Source organism: Haplochromis burtoni, unplaced genomic scaffold, assembly GCF_018398535.1.
Source record: "Haplochromis burtoni strain Fernald_Lab_line unplaced genomic scaffold, NCSU_Asbu1 Contig_285, whole genome shotgun sequence".
NCBI lineage: Eukaryota > Metazoa > Chordata > Actinopteri > Cichliformes > Cichlidae > Haplochromis > Haplochromis burtoni.
Window position 1 is genome coordinate 489,456 of NW_024582646.1, and position 17,018 is coordinate 506,473.

Here is a 17,018-nt window from a genome sequence, read left to right on the forward strand (position 1 = left end):
CACAAGACCTGATTTTGACTAATTTTCTTACCAATAATATTTCTTGATTATGTTTCAGGTAATATCAGTAACACAATCAAATAAATCTATGGACTATGTTAATGTTAATGTACAATCCACTGACAGTTGGACTAGTTGAAGAAAGCGGCCAGAACAAACTTAAAAATTCACACATATATCTATGAAACATTCCTATATGAAATGTATTTATATAGTATGTTTAAAGGAAACAAGCAAACAAAGAATAAAAACAAAAAAATAAAGGTGATCAAAGTATTGTATTGTACACAGTGTGGGATAGGCAATTCCATAAATATGGAATAATAACATGAGTGTGGAAATAAAATGATGACATATGATAAAATAAAATACATCTGGAATTCCAAAATAACATTTCAATTTAAAAAAGTAAAAGGATTTTTCCTTTTTATTGAAAGAGGGGGGCTCCTGCTTAACTTTGAATGAAAAGACTCAAAATAACAGTGTCCCATCAAAATTTTGTATTTTATCTGAACACTATTTTAAAGACTTTTATGAAGCAGCTTGCTAATTTAACTTTGACCTCTGAGAGAGACTAATTGTTGAGTCTTTTTTAAAATGATTTAAGTGTTTAATAAAGCCGTGTATATTACTGCCTTGTTCTGCAGTGTCTGCCACAGAATAGTCCTTCCAGGGTGCCTGTGTTTGCTTTCACTCACATTGAGAACAAATTTTTTGAATGTTTCACGTATTAAATTTTTTTTAAATTAAATTAAAAGAAGTAAAAAATCCGACATGCTGGAAAGCTGATAGAGGCTGGTTTTGTGTGACTCCTTGTTTTCCTAAATCTCTACAAAGGGATTTTTTGGAGTTGCTGGCTCTGTTTCTGCACCACACATTTCAACACGGAGACTCTGAACAGCTACAATAAAAGGAAACAGTTGACGTGATTATTCTGGTTCTCAGTGTTACACCTCAGCAGCAGCGAGCCGCCTGCGAGTTTGGATGCTGTTTGGAGCAGAAAGGCTCAGAGTGCGCCTACAGACGGGGGTGTAGGGCACAAATTCACACAAACACGTCTTCAATGAAACTCCACAGAGAACACAGATATTAACACAGTTGGCACAAGCTGCATTTTCCAATACAGCTGTCTCTGTGTGAGCCAAGTTTTTAGTGAGAGCCGTGTGTCCAACTGGCTGCTCAACAATAAACTCGTTGCCGTCAATCAGACGATCTCTAACAAATGTCACCTTGTTTTCAGCTGCACACTCATACTATTTCTCTTCTGGGGGCTCTCACTGTCATTTTGCAGTTTTGAATTGCCACACTGCAGCAATAGCTAGCTTTGTTCTTTAAAGGACCATCTCAGTGTTTATTTTTGCACCATTATCCAAAGCTTTTTAGATTGAAAATCTTTCTTTCTGTTACCTTCCAACCTGCTAGTGAAGTCCATTTATTTCAGTACAGTGCGACAACATGCTGAAAACCGAAACGTGTTTACTTCTTTGCAAAACTTGTGTGTGAATTAAGTCAAAGTCGAGATTCCCATTAAAGTTTTTGCAGAGGAGATTGATAGATTGCTAAACAGATGTACTGGCCAAATGCAAAAGCTCAAGGGGACACAATCTGAAGTGATTTGCAACACAAAATGGGATTCAAAATTTCCAACAAAGAGAAAAAGTGACCAGAAAGAGTTGCAAAATAAAAACAAACTAGAACACAAGATGACCCCAGAAAGAGTACAAAATGTCCACGAGGGAACAAAAAATGTAGGATATCGATAAGAGGTGCAAAATCACCATAAAGAAACAGAAACTGACCGGGAAGCTATACAAAATGAACACAAAATGTGCCAAATCACCATGAACAAACACAAAATTACCAGATAAAGGGCTGACTGACTTTTAAAGACTGTAACTAATGGGGATGAAATGTTTTTGTCCACTGAGTTCGGGAATCGCAATCCATTTTGGCTAGTCGTCGCCATGTCTTTGTTCACACAAATCCAAATCAAAGATAGACTAATAGGTGATAAGGAAGAGAACACATTAACTGAAAAAGCACCCAAATGACCCCTGAGAAGATCAACAGAATGTCACGATACAGAAAAAAAGCTATGTAAACAACAAGGCTAGTATTACTACCAAGGGCTGATCCATATAAACACAAAGAATGGTCACTTTATTTTTAGAAGCTACCGATGCTTGAGTTCCATGACATTTTCTTAAAAACCATTTATGGTGAGAATACAAATGTCTTACAAGCTCAAGGTCACATTTACATGTGTCAGTCACAGAGCCATGACTCTGTGATACATACATACGAGCATTTTTTGCAATAAAATCTCTAAACACTTTATTTTATTAACTCTTTCATACTGTATTGTAATATTTCTGCCTTTTGAATTATTTATTTCGATCTCATATCATTGTGGACAACCTTGTAATGCATAAACTTTGACTTGATATTAAATATAGCATTTTAATAATATACTACATGTATATATTATAGTTGCGCTAAACTGCGTAGTTTAGCAATAGTTTTGTCATTTAATATGAAATAATATCTCATTACAAGAATTTGTGTTATAGTGCAGCAGCAGATGCAGAAGCTTATATTCTCTTTGTTTTCCATTAACCGCAGCCACAAAGACTTCTGCGTATCCAAGGTATAATGATGGTACCCAGTCAGGATCACACTGTCGCGTTCCAAAAGCTGGTTTACCTAAAACAAACGAATAAAGTTGCTGTTTGCATTACCTATGTAACTATGTAACAGTTAGATATGTGCCTGAAGTGCAACAGTGTCACCCAGTCAGGATCACAATGTTACATTTCAAAAGCTGTTTTTTCAAAATCTAAAGCACAAAATCGTGCTTTGATTCCAGCTATTTTGCCATGTAGCTACAAGCCAAGATAACTAAGGTTTGTAACGTAGCAACACATATTAAATGTGTTATAATGATAACGTACCAGTATATATACAATGCCAGTTTCCAAAATGTTGTTGAAGGTGATGATTTTCCTTCTTCCACCTGGTGTCTCAATCATGCATTGTTGGCTCTGTGACGCTCAACTCATTGGGAATTTTTCACTTTACAAACTGGAACATTTTAAGGCTGCAACAATACCTTATTTATATCTGGCAAAATTTGACATTCATCACAGTAAAAGAGTTTTTGCACTGAACCAATGATTACAGTTGTTACATCTCCCCAAAAAGGGATGAGGGGAGAAACAGTGGTATGATTGGGACAAGAAAAAGCCAAACTTCTCTGGCTAATGTCAATTTCTTTTGACAATTTACTTTACACTATATATAGAAAAACTTTTCTTTTTAAAAGTCCCTCCTGCACTTTTCTTTTGTGATTTTAAAGCTGAGAATTTAACTGCCAGTGTAAAATGTAACAAGTGCTGGTTCAGCATGCCCCTGTTTTTACCTTTGAAGGATAAATGCTAAATTAGTGAACATCAGTCTCTTCAAATCATTCTGCTTCTGCTGCATAAGACCAGTTCGAATAATTAGATCTGCTGACATCGGCTCATTTGTTACTTTTCCTTGCAAGAGAATCCCATACGATATTTTGAAAGAAAACTTGTGCATTTATTGTTAACTGTGGCACCCAGTTGTTAAATGAAAGACAGCAGCATCCTTTTTTAATGTTTTTATATTAAGAAAAAAATCTCAGTTTGAGAGAGCTGTGACATATAAATGCAGATATTTTACATTCATACTAACTCTTAAAGTACATTGTCCTAAATCCTGTTTCCTGTCAGGACTCTTTCACATAACGTCATGCTATACCTCTTTAAGGGATTTTGCAGTCAGTTCTGCATATCACCCATGTTCTTCAAAATCTGTACCAGTGTGATTCACCATTTCCCAAGCATCCTCTCTCGTCTCATCCTACTCTCAAGAACTGTGTTAAACACTCTGGTCAAAGTCTACTGGAATGTCTATAAATCTCCATACCTCCACAGGTATGCCATCTGGGCGACTTTTAACCTCTTCACATCTGCCCTTGCTTCCTCCTAATTTGCATTTCCTGACTCACTAACTGTCACCCATCTGTCCTCCTCTCTTTCATTTTCTTCATTCATCTACTCTCCTCTCTCTCGAATCCTAGCTTCAAACCCATAATCCTGTCTCACTCTCTCTTCATCTCCCCGACTCAACTATTCAGTATTCTTCCTTCAAGATTACCCTTACTCTATTTCTCTTCCTATCTACACTGAAGTAGAACAGCTTGAATCCATCTCCAGTGCTCCTGATCATGTTTCCCTTCTAACTTGGTCTCCTGCACACACAATATATCTACTTTCCTTCTCTCCATCATATCAACCAGTTTTCTTCCTTCAGTAGTCATAATCCCTACATTTAGAGTTCCTACTCTTACCTCTACTCTCCGGCTGTTCCTTCTTCCTTGCTGCCTCCTAACTCACCTACCCAACAGTAGCACAGTTTCCACTGGCACCCTGATGGCCCTCATGGAGCATGTATCCATGTTGTAAACAGTCTATCAAACTCTTACAACCATTATAATTATATAAACTTTAGATCCAAAACTTGGGGAAAAAAAAACTTTTCTGGCATGTAAAACCATCAAAAATCATTAAATGTGAAAAGACATGATTTTGAAATAATAATAATAAAAAAAAAACTTAAGTAAAATAACTTCAAATATGGAAAGTCCAGGCAATAAGACAGTAAGGTCAATAAGTTTCTGGACAATGACACTTTTGAAAACAAAATCCTCTATATCAACCCAAAGAATGAAATCAAACAATGACGATGTGAGGAAAGTGTAGGCTTCCAACTTTAATTGAAAGGGTTTAACAAAAGTATTGCATTCACTGAATAGGAATAAGAGACATTTTATGTTCCCTGTATTCAGAGGCTCAAAAATCCTTTGTAGTCAATGGCAGCCTAGAATCCATGAATAACACCAAATGTTGCATTTCCTCCCTTGAGATGTTCTGCCAGGCCTTTACTGCAGCTGTCTTCAGTTGCTGCTTGTTTGTGGTTTTCTCTTCCTGCAGTTTTGTCAGCTAAAAGTAGATGAAAACATGGTCTCTTGGTTTGAGATCATCAAACTTTTGCACTGTGATGCACTGTCTAATCTGTTTTTTTAGCATTCTTCAGACTTTTGTCTTCCTGTCATTCTGGTACAAGTAAAATGGCCTGCATTTGTATAGCGCTTAGCTTTCATCCATCCAAAGATTTTTTTTCCTCAAAAACTGAACAGACTCTTTTATATGTTCTCTTGCAAGTGTAATCTTGTGTGGAACCACTAATATTCAACTTGCTAAAACCCCACTGTATTTCTATTAACAACAACATCTCTTGATTGCAGACTTTAATAACCACATTCCTATCTCCTTTAGTGAGTTCTTGACTTGACTTGTCTTTCTATTCGATTTTTTTTCTACTTGGATAAGTAGTAACCCCATGAGGTCTAAGCCATTGTCAGAGGCGACGTTAATGGTTACTGTATCAAAATTCAGAATATTATATATCAGAATATGTAACTTTTTATTTTATTTTATTTTTTACAATTTGAACTGACACACATCAAAAACTATCAACATTTTATCCCAAAAAATGTACTTTTTTCATTAATTACAAAAGGTAGGGTTGATGTTCTGGGGTGGGGTTGGGGGTCATCATCAATGTTGACCTAGAAGAGATGGATGGATCGACCCCAAACCATATATTTTTAAATTGAAACATGCAAAATTAAAGCCTCGATTTTACTATCTGCTGGTCGACTAAAGACCTCTTGAAAAGAGTCATGTAAATTTCATCATAAGCCAGTGAGCGGACACCGGTGTACCTGGCTGTTTTTTATGATCTGCTGAGAATTTAGATTACAATACCCTAACTATGAATGCACCCTGAGTGCAGGAATATTACAGGAATGAGTACTCAGTCATAGTTTCTCCAGCTCTCTGTGTCTGAAAGGGTCTTTTGTCTGAATAATAAGTAAACCATTTTACTGGTCTCTTACACAACTTTCCATCAACACTCACAGGGGAAGCATCTGTAGATCTTCAGTTTGACAACCAGCAACTCAGCAAGGGCCTTAGGCCTTCACTATAGTCCTGAACACCTGCCACCCTCTAGAGGATGATGAGCGATGGGGTGACCAGGCAGGAGTCCAGCACCTTTTGTTCCTTACTGGTAGGAATCAGCTTACTAATGTCTGTTGGAAGAAGTGAGTAAAAAAGTTTCAAAACAAAGTTATGAAATATCCCACTAAAGAAAAAAGGCATTTTAAACTACTTAAAAATGCGAAAAAGTGGAGGACTGATGAAAGATGATAAAAATGGACACAAAGTGAGTATGAGTAGAAGAAGGATTCAAGGAATGAGAGGTGGAGAGCTCTGAAATGAGGACAGGAAGAGAATGAGAATAAGAAAGTGGAGGTCTCTCCATTTGATAGGAGTCTCGAGCTGACACCATTTAGATCTCCTTTCACATCCTTTACCTTTAATCATGTCTCCTCTTACAACACACCTTCTTTTCTGTCCTTTTTACTCTCCTTTTTTGTGTTTTTCCTTGTCCCTCATTCCCTCCTCCCTTTCCCTGTGTTCTCTTCTTTTCCTCTTTCATTGTCTCTTTGCTTCTCCCTCATAGCCTCTTTTAAGGTTTCTTCCTCACTTCCTTGTATCCTTATTGAACCTCCTCTGATTCTCATTTCTTTTTCACTTCCCACCTTTCACCTCGTGTTTTTTCCTCCTTATTTCCTTCTTCGCCCTCCCCTACTCTTTGGCCCTCCGTGTTTCCTTCCTACATTCCTCTTTTCCCTCTCTTCTGTTTCCTCATCTTTTGTCCACTTTTCACCAGTTCCACATGTTTGTTGTTTCTCTCCTCTTTTATGGTCTCCTATTTCAGTCATCTCCTGCTTGTCCTCCCTAAATTATGCCGGTCTCCCCCTGCCTCCTGTTCGCTCCTCCTCCTGGTTGGGGGTCTGTATTGTCCCCTCTTGGTGCTCTGTGGGAACAGCTCCTCTGTTTGTTGGCCAATAGGTCCAATTCAGCTGGGGCCTTTTCAGAAAGACCAGCACCACAAAAGCTAACGGGAAATGACGCCCCTCCACTCCATCCCCCCAACCTTACCCAACTGCCCATCAACATGCCCTCCCCCCTCCTCTCCCACTGAGGCCCTCTAAGTTTGTTTAAGAGATTGAGTGTCTAAAGAAAGAGACAGAAAGAGAGAGGGATGGAGAGAAAGCGTCCGCCCATTAAGGTAATTATATAGAGCCTGTGTTCCTGTGAGGGCCCTTAATTGATGTTAATATTTGTCTAATTGGGGGGATTGGGGAGAGGAGGAAGGGTGGTGGGGTTGGAGGTGGCAGAAAGAAGGAGGTGAAGGTCCTCGTCAAAAGGTCCTTCTTCCTCAAAAGACAGGGAGCACTTTTCAGTCTTCCCCGCATCTTTCTCTTCTCTCTCTCTGTCGTTCACACCTTCCTACAATAGCTGTCACCTCCAGCTTTCTCACATTACCTTTTTTTACCCTCCTCCGATCCCTCTACACCACAACCTCCACCCTTCCTTCCCCCTCTGGTCGGCCTTGTAGGCTCTCACAGCTCCCACACCGACCTGATTAAATTGTGCTATTAGAGCTAAACAACAAGAAACTAAACAAATCAAGACCAGCCACATTAAAGTTCAGTTCACTTAAGTTATGACAAATATTTTCTCACGTTACTCTGAACTTTTACTTCAGTAAAAAAATCTGTTTCTGTTCTGTAGTCTCAAGTCCTGTACTGAATTTTGTTTTTTAAGGTAGAAAAGATTACTCAGTGGGAGTCACTCATGGTTAGTATTATGCTACAATAATTATTTTTAGTAGTTCTTTTAATATCAATGCATTTTAGATAAAGCAAAACAGCAATCTTAACAAATAGGAGAGGAAATAAAATACAAATATATTAAAAAGTTGGCAATGTAGCACAATAAAAACTAATATAGTAAGATAACAAATAGCATAAAATCATATACTTTTTGTGGAATGCATCTCTATTCATACATTCTGATGAATTTATTGAATTTATAGACTTGAAGGACATTTCATAATAGAAATGAAGATTAGAAACACTCAACATGCTTGCTTCTCATAACCTTTTAAAACTGTCTTGCAACCCCTTCAGTGCCCAGTCTGGGAACTAGTGCTGCATTGTTTTCTGATATAATTGGAGGAATTTTCAAAGTTTTTAAGGTATCCGTTTCTGACATTCACGAATTCACTGCAGCATATCAGATAGCAGAGCAGTGAGTTTAACGTGTGCTTTTCAGTATTGACAAAAAACACTTAAAAAAATAAATAAAAAGAATTTGTTTTTACAAACTGTGACTTCATTTACCTGGATAATCCACAAAACACACCAGAGGCCAATTTCACAGGAACTACTTCCTACCAAAAAAACTGTTGATTTTCAATGGCACAGAGAAAACAGCCAAAAAACAAGAAACAGAAATTATTCATAATTGGAGTTCTGTTGGTTTCCAGTAAAACTTTAAAGGGGGGGGCTATTGTTCCTTTTCCTACCTTATGTTATGTTTAGACTGTTCATGGATGCTCATATTAAACTTGATCAAAGTTTGATACCCCGAGGTCAGTGTATGTGCAAATAATCCCAGTGAGCAAAACATTCAGGCTCCAGGCTCATATAAAAGGCTGGTTCATACTACTCCTGGATTTGTATGTCATGAATAAATATATCCCTAATATTGTTAATAAAACAGCCCTTCCTGTCACCATAAAGACTTCACTCATCTCTTACTCAAACCTTTGGTTTACGAGGGACAACCAATCACAAGAAAGTTAGTTTAAAGAAACAGAGAAAGGTCCCAAAACTGCTTAAGAATGAACCAAGAAGCTCCATAAAGGGTCAGTATAAAATAACTCGTGATCTTTTGCAACTGTGAACAATAAGGGCATGAAAATGGAAACGATTATACCAGGTCTCCTTTAATTTTCCATTTTAATTTTAAGATTAATGGCATAATGAAAGAAATAAAATATCATCTGTACTGAAAACAAAAACACACTTCACTGCTATATGTTTAAATAATAATAATAATAATGCCAATACTAATAATACTAGAGTTGAGTCTATAAGTATTTAGACAATTGTAATGGACAAACAGCTGCCAGCTGAGACTCCTTTCTTGTCATTCCATGATAAATTAAGGAGATGCAGATGTGAAGATCATTCCAAGTATTTAACTTGGATTTGGTAGCTGTTCACAGGAAGTCTGAATATGAGACCCAAAGAAATGCCAATGTAAGAGGGATTTCATTAGACTGACAAACCAAAACCAGCCTATCAGAGAGACAACAAAACTTTAGGAGTGGCCAAATCAACAATCTGAAAGATTTATAAAAAAAACAAAAAAACAAATGCACTAGTCCCAACACTGAAAAGCCTGGAAGACCACTGATGATTGCACAATCTTGTTTTGTTTTCACTTTGCAACATAGAGCAAAGTCAAGACCACTCTGGGGTTAGTAGGAATAACCCCAGAGTTGTTGAATTGTTTTAAGTTAATTTGGCACTATATACCCACTTCAGCAGCTCAGTTATTTATGCATTCTATGATATTCTCTCATTTTTCATACTGTATGACAGTTTGGACCCAAGCAGCACCATCTACAATTCAACCAATCTTTAAAAATAATGGATAAAAAATCTGTTCGGTGGCATCACTGTCACATTTTAAAGAAATATAATCTACTTAGTTTTAAGAGTTTTAATCATTTGTGTTTTCTTAAATTAGTTTTTAAATGTATAAATAGGATGGCTCCAGAGTGTCTCAATAGATACATGCAGAGACAAGATAGTAGCCTTCTGTAAAAGGCCTGCCATCTGTGGAACACACTTCCAACCGATATCAAATTGATTACAGACATTAGATGCTTTACATTGAAGGTCAAAGTGTGGTTAAAGGGAAATCAAAGATGTAGTCATTTTAACTAATGATTTTAATTTTGATTTAAATTATTGTCTATTAATTGTAATTGTATTTATGATGTAATTTGGTTTTATGAAAATGTATGTTTTATTGTAAAATGCATCTATTTAGATTGTAAGCCCAACAAGGGACAATTGTTGAAAATTAGCAGTAGCTATAAACCTGTGTGCGGCACATCAGTTTCATGTCTTGCACTTGAACTATGTTAAAATGCACTGTCACTTTTAAATAAATAAATTCAAATTATTGTCAAAGTTTATGAGCAACAGAGGCCTTCATTAATGGAAGGGGGGGGGGGGGTAAACAAGGTGCAAACCACTGATTGTACTCACAAAGAGTATAATCAGAATTGCCAGAAAACGTGTAAAAGAATTCTCCCAATTTTCCCCAAAACAAACAAACAAATAAATGGATGAAAGAAAAATAAATTTGTACCAGAATGATGGATGCAAAATTTATTCCACAGCCAAAATAAACTTTGTAGAATGAGGAAGGCAAAGTGTGGAGAAAGACAGAAACAGCTCATGATCAAATGGATACAACGTCATCTATGAAACATATTGACATAAGTTTGAGACACATGGAAAAATGTGTAAACCTAGACTGTAATCCATATGATCTTTCAAAAAAGTAGAAATGCTCTGTAAAGTGTAAATAAAAACACAATGTAATGGCTCACAATCTCATAAACCTAATAATAAGCTGGAAGGCACATTTGCTTCTTAGTTGGGAGGCTGTGGCATCCCTGTTTCCAAAAAAAGGAAAAATGTCCTTTTTTCCACTTGGTGCTGGTGAGACTTCCATTCATATTTGGCTCCTTCTTTGTATGCTGGAGTTTTAACCTGCATCTGTGGATGGTGATGCTCACCATCACCATCCACATTTGGGGCCTTGTCCCTTATGAGCAAAAATTTCTTAAGATTCTCAGATTTTTTGATGATATTATATTGTAGTTGGTGACAGATTTACAAACATTATTATTAGAACTTATTAGAACTTTTCCAGCCTTTTGTTGCTGTTTTGAGACACTTTCCTGCTATCAAATTGAAAAAAAGTTAATTTTCTCAGTTCAAGCATTTTAATTTGCATTATTTTTGTTTACTTCACAACTTTTTTGGAATTGAGTTAAACTGCTTGCTTTTTGAGACATATTTTTAATGTCTTTTAATAAATAATTCAGCGTACAGCAATCTGTAGAGGTCATTAAGGTAGCCCATAATTAACTGTTCGTATACCACATTTCATAATATGTTGATAAGTTTGCAAAGTTTGAGATCTTCTCACAATTTCAATATATGATTTTCTAAAATTTCTGGTTGTATAAAAGTGAATTATTTTCTTCATTTTCTTAAAAACAACAGTTACCATAAGGTGTTTAAAAATGTTACAATTCCTCTGGTTAAAAAATGCAACCTTACTATTGTCATGTATGGAAACATTTCTAAAGCTTTAAGCTGAAATTGTTGATACAATTTATTGCTTGGAATAATCCGCCTCTACATCAAACCATATTGTGATGCATTATTATTTTGGAGAGGGGCCTGCTGTGGTTTTAAGTTGTGCTAAAACCAGTTTAATTTTGAGAGACATGCTGTCACATCTGACATTGGCTCCATGTCTTTAATTATACCTGATAGCTAAAAAAAACTTTAACCCTGTTGTTCTCTGCTCACCTTTCCTATTTGAAAGAGACTTTGCTCAGTTTGCTTTTTCTCCCTCTCCTTTTACTTTTTTTTTTTTGTGATACCTCAATTTTGCTTTCCTGGGGGAAGACATGACACGTTAGGAGTCACCTAGAGAGAAGAAATTAGCCGGTGTAAAGGCTCCGAGTAGGGTTGGACTGAATAATTTTCTATCATTTGTAAGTGGTGACAGTGCCATCAGAGGGCCTCCATTATTTTTCAAAAGTCAAAGTTCATTCACCCAGCAAAATTATTCAGACAATTTAATTATGACACAAATTACCTAGAAATAGAAAATGCAAACAAAAACAACATTTTTATTCCATGCTTACAAGGTTCCAAAGATAGTCGGTTCGATTTTTGCCTCATTACCACACCCATGCACACCAGATTATAAAAAAACAAAACAAAAACCAGCAAACAAACACAAAAACAAACAAACAAAATAATCCAGTGTAATTAAAACCAGATTAAAGCAGGAACAGAATTTAATCTGGCCCATTATTACTTGATCAGATGGATCTCTTTCATTTCAAAACTTTCTACAACCAAGACACCAACTAATTTGAACAAGCAGAACAGTCAAGATCAAATCACCCATCTAAAACAAACCAGCATGGTTCAGACCAAACAACTCAAACCAGACTGGACAGGCAAAATCTAGACAAGACCAAACCAAACACAAACAAGTAATCAAGAAATGGAATTTTGTCATCTCATGGATGGGCTTTTCTGTCACTTACAGGATATAGTTAACGATAGTTAGAGGGGTTGCAGACCCCAGTTGTCACATACACAATGAATAAGTATTGCATTTCAATGTGCAGGTTTAATATTTTTGAGGCACATATTTTAACTTTTTACACATTTTAACATATTTTCACTCTTAGCTCAAAATAACATCATTGTTTATATATATATATATATTATATATATATATAATATATATATATATATATATATATACTAATATATATCATAAAGCAGGCCACTTGGTGCAGCCTTCTCAAGAAGTGCTCGGGTGGTGGCCCTATTTTATTTAGAAGACATGATAGATCTGCCTGTGGGATGTACCCGAACAGTTTTTTTTGTTTGTTTGTTTGTGTTTGTTTTAACATTTTGTACACATCTGTATCAAAGAATCAACCAGAATCAAAATGGCAAAGACAATAAAGCTTCACAAACCAGTAGGTGATGTCAGATGTAGTGGGTTGTAAAAAAGCCTGGCAAGTTCATTCTTGGGACCTGCAAGTAGGACACGGAGAAAATGCACGAGGTATTGAACTATTTAAACTCCTTTTCAACCATAGTTGGTTATTTTGCATCAGTAACTTGCCAGATAATAAGAAACTAGACCAGTAATGTTCAGATTACAACAAGCCAGAACAGGTTAACCCCAGACCAATCCAAACCAATCGAAAGCAGTTCGAAACAGATTAAACTAGTCCCAATAGGACCAGTCTGGTGACAATCCTCAAGAGAACTAAAAAACACAAGAACCAACCAAACTTTTGACAAACTAAACCACATGACAACAAACAAACACATTCATCTTCTTCCAAACAAACAAAGTAAGCTGAGTTGATCCAGATGAACTCGAGCTAACTGACAGCAGCCATTGTGCTGCGACGACATGCCGCTCTGACACAGACTGACAGCGATTGTTGGTTTGTGTAGGCCCTGATGATGATGATGAAGGTGAAGATGATGATGGCGGAGGGTGAAAGCCACCGTCAGCCTCCGCTGTTACTCTCCTGTCATCTCCACCACTGGCAACCGCCGCCGGGCCCTGCACTAATTACCGCTACATCTGTCTTTCTTTTTTTCCCTCTTTCTCCTCTAGTTTCTTCGTTGTGTGCTGAACAAATAGTTCACGCCACAGCACCCCTCCTCTGTCTCTCCTCTTTACCCCCTCTGACACCTCCCTGCATCTCCTCACAGCTGGAGGCAGTGTCAGCGCCACTCTTTTATGGATTTTATTTGCATGTTTTTGTGCATTCCATGTGTGTGTTGCGAATGAGTGCAAGAGACTGAGCATTTGGTACTAAACACTGGGGCATTTTTCTCTCTTCCCACATCTTCTCTGTATATATTTGTGTATGCTAATGAGGAATTTCTGTGCTGCCAGCCATAATGGAGCTGCTGGATAATAACCCTGCTAAACAAACCAACAAACCAATTATCTCCGCTCTTGTTTTTCCAAGCCCACTGTAATTACTGTATGCAGAAGAAAGAGGAGTTTGTTTTCACCGGCAAAGAAAGCTGAAGTGACCCAACATAAATCCTGAAAAATAATCAGATTTGATTTTTTTGTTTTTTTCCACAGCTGAACTCGTGGAGCAAAATCACCTCCGACCCTCAAACGCACACACCCTTCTCTCCTCAGTTTAGATTTGTCCGTCATTCCCATGGAGGGGGCTGCAAGGATCGACAGACAGACAACGAGCCTGGCATCAAAAAAAGGAGGGAAAAAATGACAGCGCGACAAATAACCTTCCTCGCTTTCTGCCCACAAAATCGACCAAAGACATAGAAAAAGCCTCTAAACTATGTCCCGCGGCCAAATGAGACACCTGTCCAAACCTCTAAAGACCTTTTGTGTCTTTCACAGATTCTTTGCGCCGCGTTCTAATTGGCTGGCTGGACTATGTGTTAGCGTGCATGGCATGCCGGGCTGCCGAGAAGGTAAAATAGGCAGGCGGGGGAGCTGAATAGAAATGTGATTGTGTTGCTGTCAAGCGCTCCCACATGAACTCCCCTTTTCTTTCTCCACCCGGACAGAGAGGAGAAGTGTGAAGGGGGGGGGGGGGGTAGAATGAAGACGAAGAAGGGTGAGAGAGAGAGGGAGTGAAAGAGACACACTTCATTTGTCATCCAGCGGCCTGATTGGAGTGGCAAAGCCAATTCACATCTCAAGTGGAGTTCCCATCACACAAACCCCCTATACCAAACCTCCACTGCTCCTCCTCCTCCTCATCCCCTGTATCCTGCCAATCAAGCACAGCCTGAGCAAGTTGCCGGTGTTTCGAGCTGAGAGCTTCATCATCATGGATGGGAGCGGTAATGACTCTCTCTCTCAGAGGTTGTAATAGCTGCGGCTAATGGGGAAGGGTGGGAGGGAGACGGTGGAAGAAGGATGGGGGGTGAGGGTCACGGGGAAGGTTGGATGGATTGGAGGGGGTGACGGGTGACTGCTGCTGCCATCACAGTAAGATGCTCACATAACTTTTTAGGGGGACCATTTTCACTTAAAGCTTCACATTGCTCTGCAAGTTCCCTGAAGCTAAAAGCATCTTGCAGCACTATCTGATTGTCCATAAATACACAAAATGCATTTTCCTAAAAAGTCCCAGAACTATAGCTATTATTTGTCGAGTACCAAACAATTTAGAAAGGGGACTAAAAGTTGCGCAACCGACACTGAGACTATAGTCAGAACCTGACAGGACAGCTATGAAAGGATTACTGGCCTACCAGATGCATGCCAAGGGACCAAAGGGGTTAGAGAAGCCACAGCTCTCCACAAAGTTTAATGTAACTGTTAACACTTTGTATTGTCTTCAAAGAGGTGTAAAACATTCCCAATCAGCAAAAGCAAAACCGTGGAAATGCTGAATGGCAGCCAGCTACGAGAAACATAAAAATAAAGAAAATATGTAGGCACTAGTGCAAAACAAGCAACCAATCAAAAACATTTCAAACCACATAGAATGTGCCCCCCAATGTACTAGCAAGAGACACGAAGCATTAAGTTTATGTCAATATAACATTACATACATCATTTTATTATAATATATGATCATTTAGATAACAATATAACAGGCAACAAATTAAAATTCAAAAATAAAGGTCAAAGTTAGTGATATTCAAGTTTTCTCGTTTTTTTACTGTGGAAGAAAAAAATAAATAAATGTGTTATTTTTAATGCTCATTAATTTTGTAAAACTGGTGCTGCAGTTTCCACAGCAAATTAGTGCGAAGAAGGAAGAAAGTCCCACTAGAAGCAAGTCTTACCACTTGGCAGCCATCTTGTAATGTCTCTGAGCACTTATTTGAGTTGTAATTTTCAAATGTCATCTAAAGTAACTTTAATTTATTTTAGTGGTTAGTGGTTATTGACCATTTCTACAAGTGTGGCACCCTCATTCTCCAGAAATTGTTATGCGTGACAAGGCTTCATGTGAGTCAAAATTAAAAGCTTCTCCTAAAAATAATCGTGCTCAAAAATATTTTTTTCTCCTGAATTTGTTTGTGTCCTATCACAAAACATAACAGAACATTGAATAAAAGCAGCAAACGTTGAAAAACTCTAATAATTCCACACAGGAGATGAACAAAAGGGTCTTTTTCTTTAAATATACGCCAGTTTTACTCCCATTTTGAGAGACTACATGTTGTTTTTGAAAAACAATCTGGTTCACTGACATATTTTCAATGGAAAATAAAACGGTGACACATAAGAGTAAGATATATTAAGCTTTGCTACACATGAGATACCTTCATTGCTGGTTTGACTATTCAAGGCTATAAAGTGAGTTAAAGTGAGTTAACCTCCGGAGCAGAAGGACAGACGAGATTATTAACATGTCTTAGACTGCAAATTAAATTGTCTCAAATTCAGTAACCTCTCATAGATTTCTATTCTCCTGTCTGTGTGGCATCTCTGGGGATTTCACTTCACTTTTTGGCTTTTCCATCTCCCACCAAACACTTTTTGATATATTCTTTTTAATATTATTTTGTCTTCCTCTCTGTCACCTCTTCTCCTTTTCTGCTTTCACTCCTAAATGATGCTGTCAGTCCCATGAATGCAGCATCTGTGGATATGGCTGGATGAGTCATGTGCAGGGGTTTTCTGCAGGTCCATCATGGTGGCTCACTCTGAACATAATCTGGTAAACAGGTTTTTGTTGTGTCTTCTGATGTGTGTTTGTGTGGGTGGAGGTGTGAGCCTTTTCAGAGGTTACAAACACTATTTCTCATTTTTGTTGTTTGTTTTGTGAGTGTCCCTGCAAAAACACACATTTATATTATCTTCTCATGTTTTAAGCAAGTAAGAAAAAAATCATTTTCTCTACAGCAGTTGTTTAAATTATTATTATTTTTTATATAAAAAATCACACAAATCTAATAAACTAACTGTCAGTGTCAAGATATTGTGTCATCTTATATATATGCAGGTAGTGTTACTGTTGAGCTGAACATATTTTCATCAGAATCAAAACCAGAATTCTTTTTTAATCCCAGAGGAAATGATGTGTTCACAGTTTCTCCAAGACAGTAAGAACAGCAACTAATTAACCTAAGTTATATATTACAATATAATACAAAATACAGTGTTGGGGAGTAACGGAATACATGTACCGCCGTTACGTATTTA

At 37.5% G+C, this 17,018-nt stretch overlaps 1 long non-coding RNA gene across 1 annotated transcript; it reads right to left on the minus strand.

Annotated features, from left to right (window-relative positions):
* Nucleotides 1–4,906: 4,906 nt before the first annotated feature.
* On the minus strand, nt 4,907–6,804 carry LOC102301490. The gene is made up of 3 exons (XR_316960.2): nt 6,467–6,804; nt 6,009–6,181; nt 4,907–5,027 (listed from the first exon to the last, which is right to left on the minus strand). It is a non-coding gene; the product is annotated as an uncharacterized LOC102301490 (long non-coding RNA).
* Between the last annotated feature and the right edge of the window lie 10,214 nt (nt 6,805–17,018).